Source organism: Macaca fascicularis, chromosome 8 (assembly GCF_037993035.2).
Source record: "Macaca fascicularis isolate 582-1 chromosome 8, T2T-MFA8v1.1".
In the NCBI taxonomy this organism is placed as follows: Eukaryota; Metazoa; Chordata; class Mammalia; order Primates; family Cercopithecidae; genus Macaca; species Macaca fascicularis.
The window spans coordinates 18692865-18712369 of NC_088382.1; the positions used below are offsets into that span (position 1 = coordinate 18692865).

General features: G+C 37.8%; 1 protein-coding gene and 1 pseudogene across 10 annotated transcripts in view; one reads left to right on the plus strand and one right to left on the minus strand.

The window, feature by feature from the left end:
* TUSC3 (tumor suppressor candidate 3) overlaps positions 1 to 19505 on the plus strand; it is a 435781-nt gene that overhangs the window by 257004 nt on the left and 159272 nt on the right. The window lies entirely within an intron of this gene.
* LOC102133211 (clathrin light chain A pseudogene) lies at positions 2066 to 2962 on the minus strand (annotated as a pseudogene).

Sequence of the window (19505 nt, forward strand, 5' to 3'; positions counted from 1 at the left end):
TTTTAGCTACTGCTTGACAAGAATTTCTCTGGGTTTGCCAGATATAGTCCAAAAATTTTCACTGCATTATAATTCAGTTGTGAGTAAAACTGAGTGTTATATTCTACATGCACATGCAGAACATTTTATTGCAAAATGACCTGCTGATGTAGTCTAAAATTTATCATTGAGGCATTTTTTTCCTATTTCTTAGGCAACCATATTATACTTTATCCAACTTTTTTCACTTTCATGCCTCAGGGATTTTGTATATGCTAGGTCTTTGAGAGCCATTAAGGATGCTATCATCCCATTTTTTAAAAAAGTTAAAAATCATATAGACTGATTTAGATTAAATGTAATGCTTTCAACAGAAATATTTACAAAGGGCATTCAGTAGCTTTATTACAGTCTTCATATCACCAGGAAAGAGAATGTTAACATTATCCTAAACCAAAAAACCCAGCAAGACAAGAGTAATTGACACACGTTAAGGATATACAGAAATCTTGGTGGTAGTATTTGGAATTGAGATTCTTCCCTTTTATTTATTTATGCCTTTATTTTTCTATCCACCTCACGTATCTGTTATGTACTCTGTTTGCACTAGTAGTACAGATGTATCATGCAGCTCATTGTCTAGTGGGGATACATAATATGATATCGGTTAGCCTAAAGTCTCAGTCTTCAGAGCTTCACTTCTTATTGAGTTGCATGATATTTGAGACTGGAATTGTTTTAGAATTTTGCCTCAGCACCATGGTCATTTTATGGCTGTGACACTGCATCTGATCTCTTACAAACTCTGCCTTATCTTTATATTCCTTTTTATTTTTTCATATTTGTGTCGCCTCTTCATTCCTTCTTTCCACCTGGTTTTAATTTTTAGTGTCACCATTTAAACTAAACTATATGCATTCTTTATCCTAACATCTGACTGCATCTTGATTGCCAGTCCAGACTGCTCTTATACCTCCCTTCAATTGTTGCTACCTACCTATGATCCTGGCAATTAATTACAATGAAGAACCATTTGAATTGTACCCTTACTTCATAACAAAGCATTCACACATGGTAGATACTAAATTAACGATATTGCATAGATAAATAAATCTTTCTTTGCAAATAGGAACTCAAATTATATCTTTAGCCTTTCAAAATGTTAAGTGGATCAGAAAAAAATTGTTTTCTCTGCTAACATTTGTTTGTAATTAAAACCACATGCACAGTAGGATTATAGAACTGCATAATGCGAATGTGTCTTAATATGTCAAACTTCATCTAATATAGTTCATTATTCTCTGAGTATCAAGAAGAAATACTACATCAGAGGAGAAAGTGTAAGAACAAAAAGACAGAATCAGTGCTCCCACAGAGAAAGGGATAAACTACTTGTTAACTTTTTCATATTCTTTAAATTTTTTCCTGTTAGGTAAATTGTGTAGTACATTGGAAAGAGTCCTATGGTCTTAAAAAAAAAAGAAATTATTTTCACATCAATGAAGTTAAGTATAATTATATTAAAGATAATTCATAATTATGTACATTCAGGATTGAAAAAAACATTTTTCATTTATAACTCTACAATTTCAAAACAAGATGTACATTTCAATAACTCAGAAAAATTCTTTTCAATGCATGTTTATCAAGCGTCATTAGGTTTTGATTCCATACCATGCTAGTCTATGATTTTAGTAAGTTTTTCGTAGCCTTACATGAGATGAACATTCAAAAACTAACACTTAGTATTCTTTGTTTTTAACTTTTAGGTTCAAGGGTACACGTGCTGTTATATAGCTAAACTGTATGTCACAGGGGTTTGATGTACAGATTATTTCACTGCCCAGGTAATCAGTATAGTACCTGATGGGTAGTTTTATGATCCTCACCCTCAAGTAGGTCCTAGTGTCTGTTGTTTCTGTCTTTTGTTTTTTGTTTTTGTTTGAAATAGAAATTTATTCTCAGAATAATACACAAAAGCACAGGTTGAAGCTACTGTTAGGAGGCTTCCCTCCCTTCCATTTCCTCCTTCCCCCTCCTCTCTGTATGCCAGGGAGGACACAGTTGAAGGAAACATGCAATCACAAACAACAGTCAGCTCTAAACACAAAAAAGTTTGGTCCAAAAGAACTCAGCATAATTAATCCAGTTACTTTGTAGAACTTCACTGGGTAGGATGAAGATACTGCAGATGTAGTGTTTCCAAGGGCGGTTCATCAGTGCACCAGGGGTGCCTGCCCGAGGGAGCTGAGGACTGAGTGTGTGCGGGGGACCTCTTCGGCCTGCTTGCTGGACCTGGGGTTACAGTCACACAGCCAGGCCACTTGATGCCACTCAGTGCTGGGGGATGACTCATCAAAGTCATTTACAAAATCTTCTGCCCTTTGCCCTTTGTTGTTTGCCTTTGTTTTCTGTAGCTGCTCGTCTTGTCTTGCACACCACTCTTCCAGCTCCTTTTTCATGTTTTCTTTCCACTCTGCTTCTTGCTTCTGAGAATAGCCAGCAAGTGCTTCTAAGCGTTCCATTTTCTCTTCTTTCCATTTGCAAATATTTTCAGGCTGTGATTAGAATCGATCCACTTGTGAAATAGCTGCATAATTGTCTCTTGGACCATTAATTTCCTGGTGGTAGTCACCATCATCACTCCGTCAACAGCATCTGGACCCCTAGCTGTTTGCCTTGTGGCTGGGGCCAGGGGGCGACACCATCCAGGATGTCGAAGGTGGCCTTGTTGTTCTTGCTACCCGTAGTCTTGCTCTCTTGCTGTGCCAAGAAGGCCGCTGCTGGGTCTTCTTCACTGGTGCCGGCCACTCCATTCCCCAGGACAGGATCCCCAGGGGTGCCAACAGGGACACCGAATGGATCTTGCTCAGCCATGTCTTGCAGTTTAATGGCACAGACACCAATGGTAAGAGACAAAGTAACCAATCCACCAACACCATGCCTGGCAATCGGGGTTGTGGTACCAATTGGGAGAGGTTGTTCCTTTCTTTGTGTCTATATGTACTCAGTGTTTACCATCCACTTATAAGTGAGAACATGCTCTATTTGGTTTTCTGTTCCTGTGTTAGTTCACTTAGGATAATGGCATCCAACTCCATTCATGTTCTGCAAAGCACATGATCTCATTCTTTTTTATGGCCGCTTAATAGTCGTGTATATATATACATGTATATATGCACCACATTGTCTTTATCTGTTCTACCATTGATGAACATTTAGGTTAATTCCATTTCTTTGCTCCTATGAATAGTGTTGTGATGCACATACACGTCTATGTGTCTTTATGGTAGAACAACTTACATTTTTGGGGTGTATACACAATAATGGGATTGCTGGGTCAAATGGTAATTAATTCTGTTTTAAGTTCTTTGAGAAATCGCCAGACTGCCTTCCACATTGGCAGAACTAATTTACACTCCCACCAGCAGTGTATAAGCTTTCTTCTTTTCCACCATCTCGCCAAAATCTATTATTGTCTGTCTTTTTAGTAGCCATTCTGATTGGTGTGAGGTAGCATCTCATTGTGGTTTTGATTTGCATTTCTGTAATGATTAACGATGTTGAGCATTTCTTCTTATGCTTGTGGGCCAGGTGTTTGTCTGCTTTTGAAAAGTGTCAGTTCATGTCCTTTGCCCACTTTTAAAGGGAAGGTTTTTTTTGCTTATTTTTCTTACAAATTCTGGATATTAGACCTTTGTCAGATGCATAATTTGCCACCACTTTCTCCTATCCTGTAGGTTGTCTGTTTATGCTGTTGATAACTTCTTCTGGTGTGCAGAAACTCTTTAGTTTAATTATGTCCCATTCGTCAATTTTTCTCTTTCTTGCAGTTGCTTTGAGCGTCTTCATCGTGAAATCTTTGCCAGATCCTATCTCCAGAACGGTATTTCCTGGGTTATCTTCTGGGGTTTTATAGTTTTGGTTTTACGTTTAAGTATTTCATCCATCTTGAGTTGATTTTTGTGTAGGGTGTAAGGAAGGGATCCAATTTCAATCCTCAGCATATGGCTAGCAAGTTATCCCAGCACCATTTACTGAATAGGGAATCGTTTCGCCATTGTTTGTTTTTGTCAGGTTTGTCAAAGATCAGATAGTTGTGGGTTTGCAGCATTACTTCCAGGCTCCTCATTCTGTTCCATTGGTCTGTGTGTCTATATTTGTACCAGTACAATGGTGTTATGGTTACTGTAGCATTGCAGTATAGTTTGAAGTCTGGTAATGCCAAATGCTTCCAGCTTTGCCCATTTTTGGTTCCATATGAATTTTAAAATAGTTTTTTTTCCTAATTTTGTGAAGAATGTCCTTGGTAGTTTTATAGGAATATCAATGAATTTGTGGATTGCTTTGGGCAATGTGGTCATTTTAACTATAGTGATTCTTCATAATCATGAACATGGAATGTTTTTCCATTTGTTTCTATCATCTCTCATTTCTTTGAACAGTGTTTTACAATTATGAAATATTTCAGAGATCTTTTACTTCCTTGGTTATCTGTATTCTTAAGTATTTTATTCTTTTTGTGGCAATTATGAATGGGATTGCATTCTTAAATTTGGCTTTCACCTTGGATGTTGTTGGTGTATAGGAATGCTATTGATTTTTCTACATGATTTACTATCCTGAAACTTTGCTGAAATTGTTTAGCAGATCAAGGAGCTTTTGGACAGAGACTATGGGGTTTTCTAGGTATAGAGCTATATTGTCAGCAAACATAGATAATTTGGCTTCCTTTCTTTTTATTTTGATGCCTTTTATTTCGTTTTCTTGCTGGATTTCTCTTGCTAGGACTTAACAGTACCATGTTACATTGGAGTGGTAAGAGAAGGCATCTTCATCTTGTTCCACCTTTCAAGGGGAATGTTTCCAGCTTTGCCCATTCACTATGATGTTGGCAGTGGGTTTTTCATAGAGGGCTCTTGAAATATGTTCCTTCAATGTCTAGTTTGTTGAGGGTTTTTAACATGAAGGAATATTGAATTTTTTTGAAAGCCGTTCATGTATGCAGATGATCAGGTGGTTCTGGTTTTTGTTTTGAGACAGAGTCTCGCTCTCTTGCCTAGGCTGGAGTGCAGTGGTATGATGTTAATTCACTGCAACCTCTGCCTCTTGGGTTCAAACGATTCTCATGCCTCAGCCTCCCAAGTAACTGGGATTACAGGTGCTTGCCACCATGCCTGGCTAATTTTTGTATTTTTAGTAGAGACAGGGTTTCACCATGTTGGCCAGGCTGGTCTAGAACTCTTGGCCTGAAGTAATCCATCCGCCATGGCTTCCCAAAGTGCTGGGATTACAGGCGTGAGCCACCGCACCTGGCACATGTGGTTTGTTTTATTAGTTCTGTTATGTTGTACATCACATTTATTGATTTGTGTATGTTGAACCAACATTGCATCCCAGAGATAAAGACTTCTTGATCATGGTGGATTAACTTTTTGATATACTGCTGGATTTAGTTTGCTAGTATTTTGTTGAGGATTTTTTGGTCCATGTTCATAAAAAATGTTGGCCTAATGTTTTCTGGTTTAGTTGTAACTCTGTCAGTTTTTGGTATCAGGATGATGCTAGCTAGCCTCATAGAATGGGTTCTGGAGGAGACCCCTCTTTTTTATTTATTTATTTATTTATTTATTTATGTATTTATTTTTTGCTGTAGTTTCAGTGGGAATGGTAGCAGCTCTTCTTTATACATCTGGTAGAATTTCACTTTGAATCCATCTGGTCCTGGGCTTTTTCTTGTTGTTAGGCTTTTTATTACTTACTCAGTTTCAGAACTTACTGTTAGTCAGTTCAGGGATTCAGCTTCTTCCTGGTTCAATCATGGGAGGTTGTATGTTTCCAGGAATTTATCTGTTTCTTCTAGGTTTTCTAGCTTGTGTGCATAGAGGTATTTGTAGTAGTTTCTGAGGGCTTTTTTTTATATTTCCGTGTAGTCAGTGGTAGCACCCCCTTTGTCATTTCTGATTGAGTTTATTTGGATGTTGTCTCTTACTTTAGTACTTTAGCTAGTGGTCAATTTAACTTATTAGTTTTCCACTATTGGACTGTGTGGTTATGTCAGTCTCTTCATAGGTCTCTAAGAACATGTTTTATGAATCTGTGTGTTCCTCTGTTGGGTGCATATATGTTTAAGATAGTTAGGTCCTCCTGTTAAATTGGGCCGTTTGCCACTATGTAAAGGGCTTGTCTTTCTTGGTCTTTGTTGCTTTAAAGACTGTTTTGTCTGAAATTAGAATACCAACCTCTGCTTTCTTCTGTTTTCCATTTGCTTGGTAGATTTTCCTCCATCTCTTCACATTGAGCCTGCAGATGTGATTGCGTGTGAGATGGATCTGTTGAAGACAACTTACCATTGGCTCTTGATTCTTTATTCAACTGGCCACTTTGTGCCTTTTAATTGGGGCATTTAGCCTGTTTATATTCAAGGTTGATATTGATATGTGTGGATTTGGTCCTGTCATCATACTGTTAGCTGGTTATTATGTAAACTTGTTTGTGTGGTTGCTTTACAGTGTCGCTGGTGTATGTATTTAAGTATATTTTTGTAGTGGCCAGTAATGATATTTTCTTTCCACATTTAGTACTCCCTTCAGAACCTCTTTTAAGGTGGTGCTGGTGGTCACAAATTCCCTTAGCATTTTCTTTCCAAAAAGGATTTTACTTCTTTGCTTATGAAGCTGAATTTGGCTGGATATAAAACTCTTGGTTGGAAGTTAGTTTGTTCTTTTTTTTTTTTTTTTTTTTTTTTAAAGAATGCTGAATACAGGTCCCCAGTCTCTCCTGGCTTGTAGGGTTTCTGCTATTTTAAGCCTTATTGGGGGTTCCCTTTATAGGTGATCTGGCCCTTCTCTCTAGCTGCCTTAACTTTTTTCCTTTCATTTTGACCTTAGAGAATCTCATGATTGTGTGTCTTGGGATGGTCATCGTGTATAGCATTTCACAGGGGTTCTCTTCATTTCCTGACTCTAAATGTTGGCTGTTAGCCCCTCTAGCAGGCTAGGGGAAATTTTCATGGATGATAGATATCCTGAAATACACTTTCCAAGTTGCTTGCTTTCTCTCCCTTTCAGGGACACCAATGAGTCGTAGATTTGGGTCGCTTTACATAGTCCCATTTTTTACATAGGTTTTGTTCATTCTTCTTTATTGTTTGTTCTTCATTTCTGAATGAGTTTCAAAGAGCCAGTCTTTGACCTCTGAGATTCCTTCCTCAGGTTGCTCCATTCTGCTGTTGATACTTGTGATTGTATTCTGAAATTCTTTGAGTTTTTTAGCTCTATTACCTCAGTTTAGTTCTTTGTTGAAATAGCCATTTTGTCTTTCATCTCCTGTATAATTTTATTGTATTCCTTAGAATCCTTGGACTGGGTTTCAACTTTCTCTTTAATCCTGGTGATCTTCGTTTCTATCCATATTCTGAATTGTATTTCTGTTATTTTACCCTGGTTAAGAACCATGTTGGCCAGGCGCAGTGGCTCATGCCTGTAATTCTAGCACTTTGGGAGGACGAGGCGGGCGGATCACCTGATGTCAGGAGTTTGAGACCAGACTGGCCAACATGGTGAAATCCTGTCTCTACTGGAAATACAAAATTAGCCAAGCGTGGTGGCGTGCGCCTGTAATCCCAGCCACTCAGGAGGCTGAGGCAGGAAAATCACTTGAACCTGGGAGGCTGCAGTAAGCCGAGATCATGCCATTTCTCTCCAGCATGGGCAACAAGAGAGAAGCTCTATACAAAAAAAAAAAAAAAAAAAAAAAATGATTGTCGGGGAACTAGTGTGGTCATTTGGAGGTAAGAAGACACTCTGGCTTTTTGAATTGCCAGAGTTCTTGCGCTGGTTTCTTTTTATCTTTGCGGGCTGATGTCCTTTCAGTCTTGCAAGTTACCATCCTTTGGATGAGTTTTTTGTTCTTTTATCCTCTGTGATATCCTTGGGGCCTTGATTATGGTATAAGGTGGGTTTGGTTGACTGGCTTTGTTGCTGGAAGATTTTGGGGGACCATGGCTTAGCTGAAGACTCCCGAGCTGCATGCCCTAACTCTGGGGTGCTGGTTTCAGGCTCTAGCTTTGTTCTCTGGTTCCTCCTGATTACTAGAGGGGGTGAGTTGTTCCCAGATAGCTGGTCACAACACTCCCATGAGTGGTGTCAGCCAAAGTGCTTGATGGGAAGATGGCAGTGAGATTTGTGCTGGTTTACTCATGGCAGCAGCAGCAGCAGCCTGGCGGGGTGCGTGCTCGTTGGCCAAGCTGAGGTGTTGGGTGTGCTGGCATCCAAGCATGTGTTTGCACCATTGCCAGTGCCAGAGCAGGGGCAGAGATCTTTTGGGCATGGGACTGGTGCCCTCCATTCACACAGGCAGCGGTGGCAGTGCAGCGTTGGGGGCAAGGCCACTAGTGTCAGCGCAGCGGTGGTGTCAGTGGAAAGAAAGATTGGGCACAGGAGGGCACGCAGTTAGCACCCTCTGATGTGGTTTGGTTGTGTCCCCACCTAAATCTCATCTTGAATGTTAACTCCCATGGTTCCCACATGTCATGGGGGGGACCCAGTGAGACATAATTGAATCATGGGGGCAGGTCTTTATCATGCTGTTCTCATGATAGAGTAAGTCTTACGAGATCTGGTGGTTTTATAAAGAGGAGTTCCCCTGCATTAACTCTCTCTTGCCACCATCCATTAAAACGTGACTTGTTCCTCCTTGTCTTCTGCCATGATTGTGAGGCCTCCCAAGCCAAGTGGGACTTAAGTTCATTAAACCTCTTCTTCTTCTTGTGTCTTTATCAGCAGTGTGAAAATGGACAAATACAGTAAATTGGTACCAGTAGATTGGGGCGTTGCTGAAAAGCTACCCAAAAATGTGGAAGTGACTTTGAAACTTGGTAAGAGGGAGAGGTTGGAAAAGTTTGGGGGCTTTAGAAGAAGACAGGAAAATGTGGGAAAGTTTGGAACTCCCTAGAGACTTGTTGAATGGCTTTGACCAAAATGCTGATAGTGATATGAACAATGAAATCCAGACTAACGTGGTCTCAGATGGAGATGAGGAACATGTTGGGAACTGGAGCAAAGGTGACTCTTGTTATGTTTTAGCAAAGAGACTGGTGGCATGTTGCCCCTGCCCTAGAGATTTGCACAACTTTGAACTCAAGAGAGATGATTTACGGTATCTGGTGGAAGAAATTTCTAAGCAGCAAAGCATTCATGAAGTGAGGTGGGTGCTGTTAAACACATTCAGTTTTATGAGGGAGGCACAGCATAAAAGTTCACAAAATTTACAGCCTGACAATGAGATAGAAAAGAAAAACCCATTTTCTGAGGAGACATTCAAGCCAGCTGTAGAAATTTGCATAAATAATGAGGAGCTGAATGTTAATCCCCCAGACAATGGGGAAAATTTGTCCAGGGCATGTTAAAGGTCTTCACGGCAGCCCCTCCCATCACAGGCCCAGAGGCCTAGGAGGCAAAAATGGTTTCATGGGCTGGGCTCAGGGTTCTTGTGTCATGTGCAGCCTAGGGACTTGGTGCCTTGTGTCCTTTTTGCTCCAGCTGTGACTAAAAGGGGCCAAGGTACAGCTCGGGATGTGGATTCCGAGGGCACAAGCTCCAAGCCTTAGCAGCTTCCATGTGGTGTTGAGCATGTGAGTACACAGCAGTCAAGAATGGAGGTTTTGGAACCTCTGCATAGATTTCAGAGGATGTATGGAAACACCTGGATGTCAAGGCAGAAGTTCGCTGCAGGGGTGGGGCACTCATGAAGAACTTCTGTTAGTGCAGTGTGGAAGAGAAATGTGGGGTCAGAGCCCTCACACAGAGTCTCTACTGGGACATTGCCTCGTGGAGTTGTAAGAAGAGGGCCACCATTCTCCAGACCCCAGAATGGTAAATTCACTGACAGTTTACACTGTGTGCCTGGATCCCTGCATCCCTAGTATGAAACCCACTTGATCATCTGTTCAGGTGGATTATCTGTTTGATAGGTTGTTGGGTTCAGTTAGCTAGCATCTTGTTAGGAATTTTAGCACCTGTGCTCATCAGGGATATCGGTCTGTAGTTTTCTTTTTTGGTTATATCTTTTCCTGGTTTTGGTATTAGGGTGATACTGGCTTCATAGAATGATTTAGGGAGGGTTCCTTCTTTCTCTGTCTTGTGGAATAGTGTCAGTAGAATTGGCACCAATTCTTCTTTGAATGTCTGGTAGAATTCTGCTGTGAATCTGTCTGGTCCTGGACTTTTTTTTGTTGGTAATTTTTAAATTATCATTTCAATCTTGCTGCTGTTCAGGGTATCAAATAAGCTAGGAGGGTTGCAGCTTGCCAGGAATTTAGCCATCTCTGTAGATTTTCTAGTTTAGGTGTGTAAAGGTGTTCATAGTAACCTTGAATGATCTTTTGTATTTCAATTGTGTCAGCTGTAATATCTCCCGTTTTATTTCTTATTGAGCTTGTTTGGATTTTGTCTCTATTTTTCTTGGTTAATCTTGCTAATGATCTATCAGTTTTATTTATATTTTCAAAGAACCAGCTTTTTGTTTCATTTATCTTTTGTATTTTTTTCTTTCAATTTCATTTAGTTCTGCTCTGATCGTGGTTATTTCCTTTCTTCTGCTGAGTTTGGGTTTGGTTTATTCTTGTTTCTCTAGTTCCTTGAGCTGTGACCTTAGATGGTCTGTTTGTGCTCGTTCAGACTTTTTGATGTAGGCATTTAGGGCTATGAACTTTCCTCCTTGCACAGCCTTTGCTATATACCAGAGGTTTTCATAGGTTTTGGCTGTCTTTGTGAGGGAGCCAAGTGCTGGGGGTCTAGTTGGCTGTATTGCTACAACTTTCTCAAATGCAAATATCTTGACCACAGAATCAGAATTTTACTCATCTTTATAATTCTCTCTGTAAGGCTGCACATATCTGTTGAATGAATGAATGAATGAGCCAAAGAAAGTGCATGTAAAACGACCAGACCTAGTGGGTTATGTTTATTATCTGTTTAGGTCATAATGCTGCCTGTGTTTTCCTATGTATTTATAAAATGTAAAGGACTTTGTTTTTGTTTGCCTGTTTTTGGAGTAACTTGAGAAATTGTTTTACATTTATTTTTATTTATGTAGTAACTAGGAGACTTTACTATATACAATGCAAAGATTATTATTTGTGAAATTATTTCTAGCTATCTAACAATATCAATGTTTAGTCTAGTTAATAAATTACCTTATACAGGGTATACCAGAGCTTAATATCTTTGAAAAGTTTTGGACTTATCCAAAATATATTTAATTTGGTTTACCCCAAACTGTGTATTGAAATACAAAGTTAATATATACCATACAAATTTAAAAACAATTTAAAATATTTCTTTACTATAACTTGTACTCTTTTATTTTATCCCTTAAAATGAAACTTAAAAAATACTATTGAAGATTATAATATTCAAAGTAAGCCTTGTTCCTAAAATGAATTTTATAATAGATGTCTAGCAAAGCTGCTATGTTAATAATGCAAAAATGCTGTAATTTTCTCCCAAATTAGCAATTACTGTGAAAAGCAACATTTTATTTCTGCCAAGGAATAAAATTATTGTGTTCTACATCAAATTCTGCAAAAATCTGTTAAAAACTCTGTAAGTTAGGTGACTTTACAATTTCTTTCACTAAATGTATGAAAACAATCAATTATGAAATAAGTAGTAACTGTATATTGCGTCTGAGACTTGATTTTCTGTTTATATACTTACTAAATCCTTAAGTTGTAGTTTTAGGTTCAAAATGTAAACTCAACTTCAACTTCAGGAATGCTTTTCCCATTATATGAGACTGCCTCAAACCTCATTTATGGTTTAGAAATGTCTTTATTATGTTATCAAGGTAATCTCTACGGCACCTAAATTGTTTACACTATTGCATCTCAGAATATTTGCTATTAGTTAATTAGAGTATCTGACAATATTAGATATTTAAGATATTTTTTCTATGCCATTCTCTCATTACTAGGTGAAAATGAAATTTTTTTATATGTTTGACTGTGATACATCTTCATTATGCTCTTCTGTTGCTTACAAATAGAAACCTTTATTGTTCTCCAGTTTGCTTATCAGTTAACATATTAAGTTCTAAAAGCATGGACCATTCTCTTCTTTTCTTTTCTTTTCTTTTTTTTGAGACAGGGTCTCCTTCTGTGGCCCAGGCTGGAGTTCAGTGGCGTGATCACAGCTCACTATAACTCCAAAATCCTAGGCTCAAACCATCCTTCCACCTCAGCCTCCTTAGTAGCTGAGACTGCAGGTGCATGCCACTATGCCTAACTAATTAAAAATTTTTTTTTTTTTTTTTTTTTGTAGAGACAGGGTCTTGCTGTATCATCTAGGCTGGTCTTGAATTCCTAGCCTCAAGTGATACTCCAATACTGGCCTGCCAAAGTGCCCGGATTACAGGGGTGAGCCAACCATGGGCAGCCATCTTCAGCCTATTTTAAGTTAGCAATTTTATTAAAATACATTGTAAATATAACTAGCAGTCATTTAACTGTAACAACTATTCAGTGAATTGTAATGTGTATTTCATTACTGGTTATTAAGTCATTGCTGAAGGCATTCTCATTGTTTTTCATTTTCTCCTAGCGCTTTCATTCACTGTAGTTCTTGAAACTTTTAGACTTCACTCTCTCACAACTCCTCTTGCTCTCTCTGTACTATTTCATTGATGGTAGTAAAACAGACGACTTGGATTTTAGTCTCCATCTGTCAGTATTCAGAATCTACCATAAAACCTAGCATTAACAATGGTCATATGATCTGATATAATTGATGTGACTTTTAAAAAATGCTGTTTGCTCCAGTAATAAGATTATATGCAGCAAGTAATTTCCTTATTAATAGTTGTATTTTCAAATCAACTTTAGATCCTGATAGCACATGACATTTTCCCTTCAATATGAGTTTGAAAGATGAGGAAGTTGACAAGAGCGAGAAGCCACTGGAATACTTCGTTGCTTGTTAGATTTAGTGCAGTTTACAAAGAGTATGGACTTTGTTTAGGGCAGTGTACAGGAAAAGTCTAATTCAATGTTTTATAAAGCACTTAGAGGTTAAATAGAACTTTTGAAATAGATTTTTTTGGCCAAGTGGTTAGGCTTTCAACAAGTGCTATAGAAGCAAGAATTATATAAGCATCTGCAAAAGCCTCTATATTATGTCTCCCTAGCCCATTTTTTAATAAACAGGACTTGAGTCAGCAGAAAGGGCATTCCAATACTGCAATATGAGAATCTTTTTATAATCTTTTTATTATCTACTTTTGAATAGAATCTATTATTAGTTGTAGAGATTAAATACCCTGTCCTTTGCGTATTCCTTAGATTGAAAACAGGACAAGATTACAGTGAAAGCAGCAGCTTAGGGTATGAAATTCTAAATCCAAATACATTTCAACTCCAAATAATCTCTGGGTCCAGAAAGGCAGTTGCACTGACTCAGGAAAAAGTTTGTCATGCTTTTCCACCAGACATACTCACACTTCGAGTCATTTATTTAATTCAATTCAATGAATAACTGCTGTGTGCTTTTCCCTCTTTGTAGCTCTGGGGATGTAATAATATTCTGGTTTCAATTCCTGTATTTGTGAAGTTCACAATTTATTCAGGGCTGTAGGTGATTCTACAGATAATTTCTGATAGAATATGAGACTAGCTATAATCATAATATAAGCAAAGTGCTGTGTGAATAGAGTAAGTAGGAGTGAAAGAGCTTTTTCCTTAGACTGGATATAGGAAAAAAATTAAATTTCTTCAGTTAATGGACAAGTGGAAAGATAGAGAGGACAGAATGAACAAAGCCATATGCCTTGTTGAGGGAACAGAGAGTAATTTGATGTGGTTAGTGCCTGTGAGTGTTAAGAAATGAGACTAGAAAGATAATTTGTTACTAGATTATGAAGGACCTTGAAAGCTTTGTGGTAATTTGCTCCTAATCATCTGAGCAGTAGGAAATCGTGGAATGATGTGAAGAAAGAGTGGTGTTGGGCAGTTACCTAAGAAACTGTTTGTCTGACAGAGACAGATGTCTCTTTCAGTGTTTGTCTGAAAGAGAATGTTTGTTGTCCCTTTTCTGGTCCTTTGGCTAGAGAGAATGGCTGGAGCTTTTTTTTTTTTTTTTTTTTTTTGACTTTGCCTGTTGGTGTTTCTGGGTTGCCCGGTTCTCCAGTAACATCCAGTCCAGGATATATTAAGTAAGAATCATAGTGTTAGTCCGGAGATCCCTATTCTGTATGCTTTCTTCTCTCTGCCTTTCAGAATCTTATGTTTGTTTTGTATGTGATATCCAGGGTGCTTGGCAGTATTTAACCAGAGAGACAGACACAAGTACCTCCATTCATCTTGTCTGGAATTAGAAATCTTAAATGGACTTTAAAAAATGTTATAGAAGTAAAATGTACAACTAGTGTAATACATGGATCTTAAATGCCTATTTTAATAAGTGTATATTTCTCTGTAATAATCAATATAAAGCCTTTTTATTCCCCCACATAATTTCATCAGGGCCTCTTGCATGTACACCTGCCATTCCTCATAGGAAGCCACTGTTAGGATTTTTATCACCATAGATTGCCTTGCCTTTGCTTGAAGTTACCATAAAGTGAATCACATAGTATGTGTCTGGACAGTTCTACTTAACGTACTTTTGAAATTGAAGATGATTTGTAAAATACCGTGTGTGTGTGTGTTTTATTTTTAAAATGTTGCCATAGAATAATATAAGAATAGTGCTGCAGGAAGGAAGTTAATTTTGTAGTCGATATAGTAGCCGTTTTGGGTTTGGGGGTTGTTTGATGGTTCAGTACAGAAGTAGGTGCATGGAGATGCTGAATTCCCCACAGTTGTCATCGATCTGTTAATAAAGCAAAGCCATATGTATTAGAATGTAACTGCAGTAAGAAAAACTTTGCAGTGTTTCAGAAGGAAGAAGTAGAAGAAGGATATTTATAGGGCTTTGGGATCTGCGCTTAAATGGTTTAAGGTGGGCTTTTTAAGACAGGCAGCTTATGTGGATTAGGCAAATTCTGTGACGGAACAGTTTAGGTTTGTTGGACACTAAGGCAAGAGTCTTAAAGTAAGCTGTTTATCCAGGTGTATGGACTGTTGTCTCTGATAAATTGATCTGTGAGAATTTCTTGAAGCAAACAGTAGGTTATTTTTTTGGTTTATAGTCTTATCTTTGCCAGGCAAAGATTTCCGTTAACAAACTAGTAAGTCATGTTGACACAGATGGTCTCAGTTCTCAGAGATAAGAGGTTGTTGATGAATTTGAGGTTTTTAAGGCCACTCCAAGGTAATGGAAATGGGATGAGAATGGAAGAGCTATTATATAAGGGACCAATCAGGGGTGTGTGGAGAACAAAATCAAGAGAGCCTGTTTTCTCGGCCTGATGGGGCTTCCTTCTGTAGACTCTTTTTGTTTACTCTGGCATGTACTCTTAAAAGACTTTTCATAGATATTTCAGATGGAAAAGACTCTAATGTTACCACAGCCAGAATCTTCTGTTTGAGTAAGAACCCTTTTTATAAACGTCAGTATTAAATAATAGTTTTGAGCCTCTTCTTAAACAATTTAGATAGGGAACTTGCTTTCTCGGGAGACAGCCAATTGTAGCTTTAGAATGCTTTATTTGTTGAGAAAATGTTTCATATATGGAGCTGAAAACCGTTCCTTTGAAATGCTTAATAGTGCTTGCTTTCCTCCCTCTGGAATCTCATGGTATAAATACCTTCCAGGTTTCGCATATCAGCTGAACAAATATTTGAGGTGGGCGTTCACACTGGACTCTCTTTCTAGGCAATCTATTTCCAGCTCTTTCAGCAGTCATCATGCCACAGATTGGTAGAGTCTCACTATCCTGATTTCTGTTCTCTGCTTTGCTCTCCAGTTTGTCGGTGTCACCATTAATACCTGCAGTGTTCAAGTTGAATATTATTCTCCAGATGCATTCTGAACAGGGAGGAGTGAAAGTATTACCTTTCTTTCTGTGTACCAGACTTATATTACTTAAAGTAACAAATTGAAACAAACAAGCAACAACAACAACAAAAAACATAACTTCTTTTTAGCTTTTCTAATAGCTTCATCATGGTTCACTTGGTTTCAGCATTGCTAGGCATAGTTTACAGTGATTGAGAGTTTCAGAAGATGAGGTGAAATTGTTTATGTGCATGATGCCAAGACATATACTGTCCCTGTTTACTAATTAAACAAACAAACAACAGCCATGCAATGGAGGTAGCAGTGAGGCTGTCTTACTGTTTGTTTAACTTGAACCGTAGTATAGGGAAGAACTGCTGAGGTTCTTTCATGTTGATTCCCCAAATGATTATAGAATCTCATTTTAGTTGCATAGCTTGCTATTATTAGGGAAGAAAGTGTCTTTCTAAACTCTTTATGAATTCAAGAATGTTGTAGAGGAAGTATCAGGGGACATTAGTATAGCTATAAACTTTAAAGAGATTTGTGACTTGAGCCTAATTAATTATAGATTTCAATATTACAGAAATAGAGGTAAAACAAATAACATTCCAGCTACTCTATACTTTTAATTTCCTTTTCTGAACCTAAGTGGGAATTTTTTCTTCAAATTTAATGTACTTTGGGTTGCAGTTGAGTTGGAGAATTTGAAGCTGGTCTTGTTTTTAACATTTTAAAAATATTCATTAGTGATATTGAAAATAACAGCTTTGGGCAGCCTTGCTGTCTTTGGCTATTTGGGTTGCTATAAAGGAATACCGAGACTAGGTGATTTTTAAAGAAAAGAGTTTTATTTGGGTCACCATTCTGCAGGCGGTACAAGAAGCATGGCACCAGCATCTGCTTCTGGTGAGGGCCTCGAGCTGCTTCCACTCATAGCGGAAGTTACGGGAAGCCGGCATGTGTAGCAATCACATGGCAAGTGAGAGGAGGAAGTGCCGGAGTCTCTTAAATCATGGGAACTAATAGCGGAACTCATTCATTACTGGGAGGGTGGCACCAAGTCCTCCATGACCCAAACACCTGCTGTCAAGCCCCACCTCCAACTTCAACATGAGATTTGGAGGGGACAAACAAACATACAAGCCATAGCACTGTATTCATTAGCTCAGTCGCTCAGCAGAAGTTTACAGAGTGTCTGCTGTATGCTGCCTTAAGCAGTCTGGCTTGGCACTGCAAAACAAGTGATGAACAAAATAGATAAAGTTATAACCTCAAAAAGCTTTTATTTTAGCCAGGGGACACACAGTGAAAAAGCAAATATGTGAGGTGGTAGTAAATACTTTGAGAAAAGTAAAGCAGACTGATAGAAGGTTGAGGAGAATGCTTTTTTATAGTGTTCTGAGAAGGCCTATCTGAAAAGAAGTCATGTAGGCAGAGACCTGAAGGAAATGAGAGAGTGATTTATATAGTATCTGGAAGATGGAACAGCAAGTGCAGAGGCCCCAAAGTGGAAACATTCTTAATGGTTTTTTGGATTATTTTTTGGAATAGCAAGGAAGCCAGTATGATTGTAGTAATGAGAGTGAGGAAGACAGTGGTAGATATGGTGACAGTGACAGGGTGCTGTGCTGTGGGGAGGGGCAAGAGCATAGGTTGACATGTGTTCTATGTAAGGTCTTGTAAACTCTGTTAGGGACCTTGAATTTTAATCTTAGTGATGTGGAAGCCATTTGAAGGATATCAAGCCAAAGAGAGAGAGAATCCGACATTTTAAAAATCACTTGCTTTTGAGAAAGATAGCTACATAGCTTTATTGGTTATTTGTTCTCATTCAGTTTATGGCAACTGCTAAACTAGACTGTAACGCTGGTTCTCCACAGAACACATAAATACCAACTAAAAGAAACTTTCTTCTTCTTTTCTTTTCTCTTTCCTAACCCACCGCCCCTGTGTCTGTCTGTACGTCCAATCCTTCCCCTCTTTTTCCTTTTAGCAGCAGATACATGATGCTTGGGATGTAAATAGAATGAGCTTTGTTTCCTCCTGTATTGACCTAACTTTGCTATCAGAGAGTTTTACAATAGGAAGGATCATTACTTCTTACGTTTGAATTTGTAGATAAATTGGGAATCAAAAGGGTTGAGTAATTTGCCCAAAAGCACATAACAAGTTAATCACAAAGCAGTTAGAATCCTTTGTTAATCCTATATTCTTTAAAAAAAAAATAGCCCTTATTATTTGGATCACTTATTATATAACTTATTAGGTTTCTCTGTGGCATCTTATATTTTATACCTTTATTTTATTAGTGTATTATTATTATTTACATCTTTGTATTTTCATGACCCATTTCTTGAAAGATAATTTAAAATGCCCTGGGGGCATGATTTTTTTTTTTCTTGGACCTTCTTAACAACAGGAATTAGAGCCATAGTTACCAAAACAGTTACATTAAAGAAAGAGTACAGAGACATTGATTTGATGATGAAAGGAAGCACTGCTGGAATGTTTTCTTAGCTTCTTAGGATGAGTGGAGTTTCACAGTGGTATATTTGTTTAAAATAAAACAGATTTACTTGGAACAAAAACTAATTAAACAAGAAGACTGCTCAAATTTTTGTTATGGAAAACCAATCCAAAATCTATTCATTTTTATGAAACCATTTGTAGAAATCAGAATGACTATAGTATTCCATTAAATTAGATTGATGACCTAACAGTAATGTGTAGTGTATATAAATAAATTTTTTTATAAACTGAGTAAAATATTTTCTTGTATGTAACCAATTTTGGTGGGTAATATGTCAGAGCTACCAGACTTACCTTTAAAATGATTCTTCACAAAGTGCTGATAGCTTGCTCTCATACAAGTTTCTCAGAAGGCTGAATTCGAACATCCTTGAGCATGACTCTGTGTGATAGAGTGGAAGAAACAAGGTCTTTGTGCATCTCTTCGATATTTAGTGGGTTTTTGTGCATCTATCCTGTGTAATACTGCTTCAGCCCAATGATGATGGCAGGTGAGCCATCTTCAGTCCGTCAGAGTTTCTAGGTATGACAGAAATAGCTTTTCTTTTGGTTCTTATCCCCTCCTTCATGCTTTACGACTTACGTATTATCAGGTAAAACTCTGCTGCCTTTCCTGCTAGCGTATTTTGAATCTCTGTGCTGTGACGTAACAGAGGCATCCATTTTTCACTACTTGTTTTCTTATATTTTGGAAGTTTGGATTTTAGATTCCAGTTAAGTACTCTTTAAAGGTACTCATATTATACATGATTGGATCTCTCAAATTTTAGCTGTGAGTCTAACAAAAATAGTTACCCTTTGTACCTAATTAAACCAGATTGTAATCTAGAGACAGGAGTGTTAATTCCTATTGTCTCAGTACTTCTGATGTAGTAGAATATTGCATAATGTTTCCCTAAATTTTCAGTAAATAATAAATTACTATTATTGCATATATATGGTATATTTTGGTATATATTTGTGTGTTTACTGTGTATTTTCATTTGAGAGCCTAATAGTGTTCTCTGCATTTATGTTGTCAATAAGTCAATTAAGGAAGCAAAGGAAAATAAAGTGTTA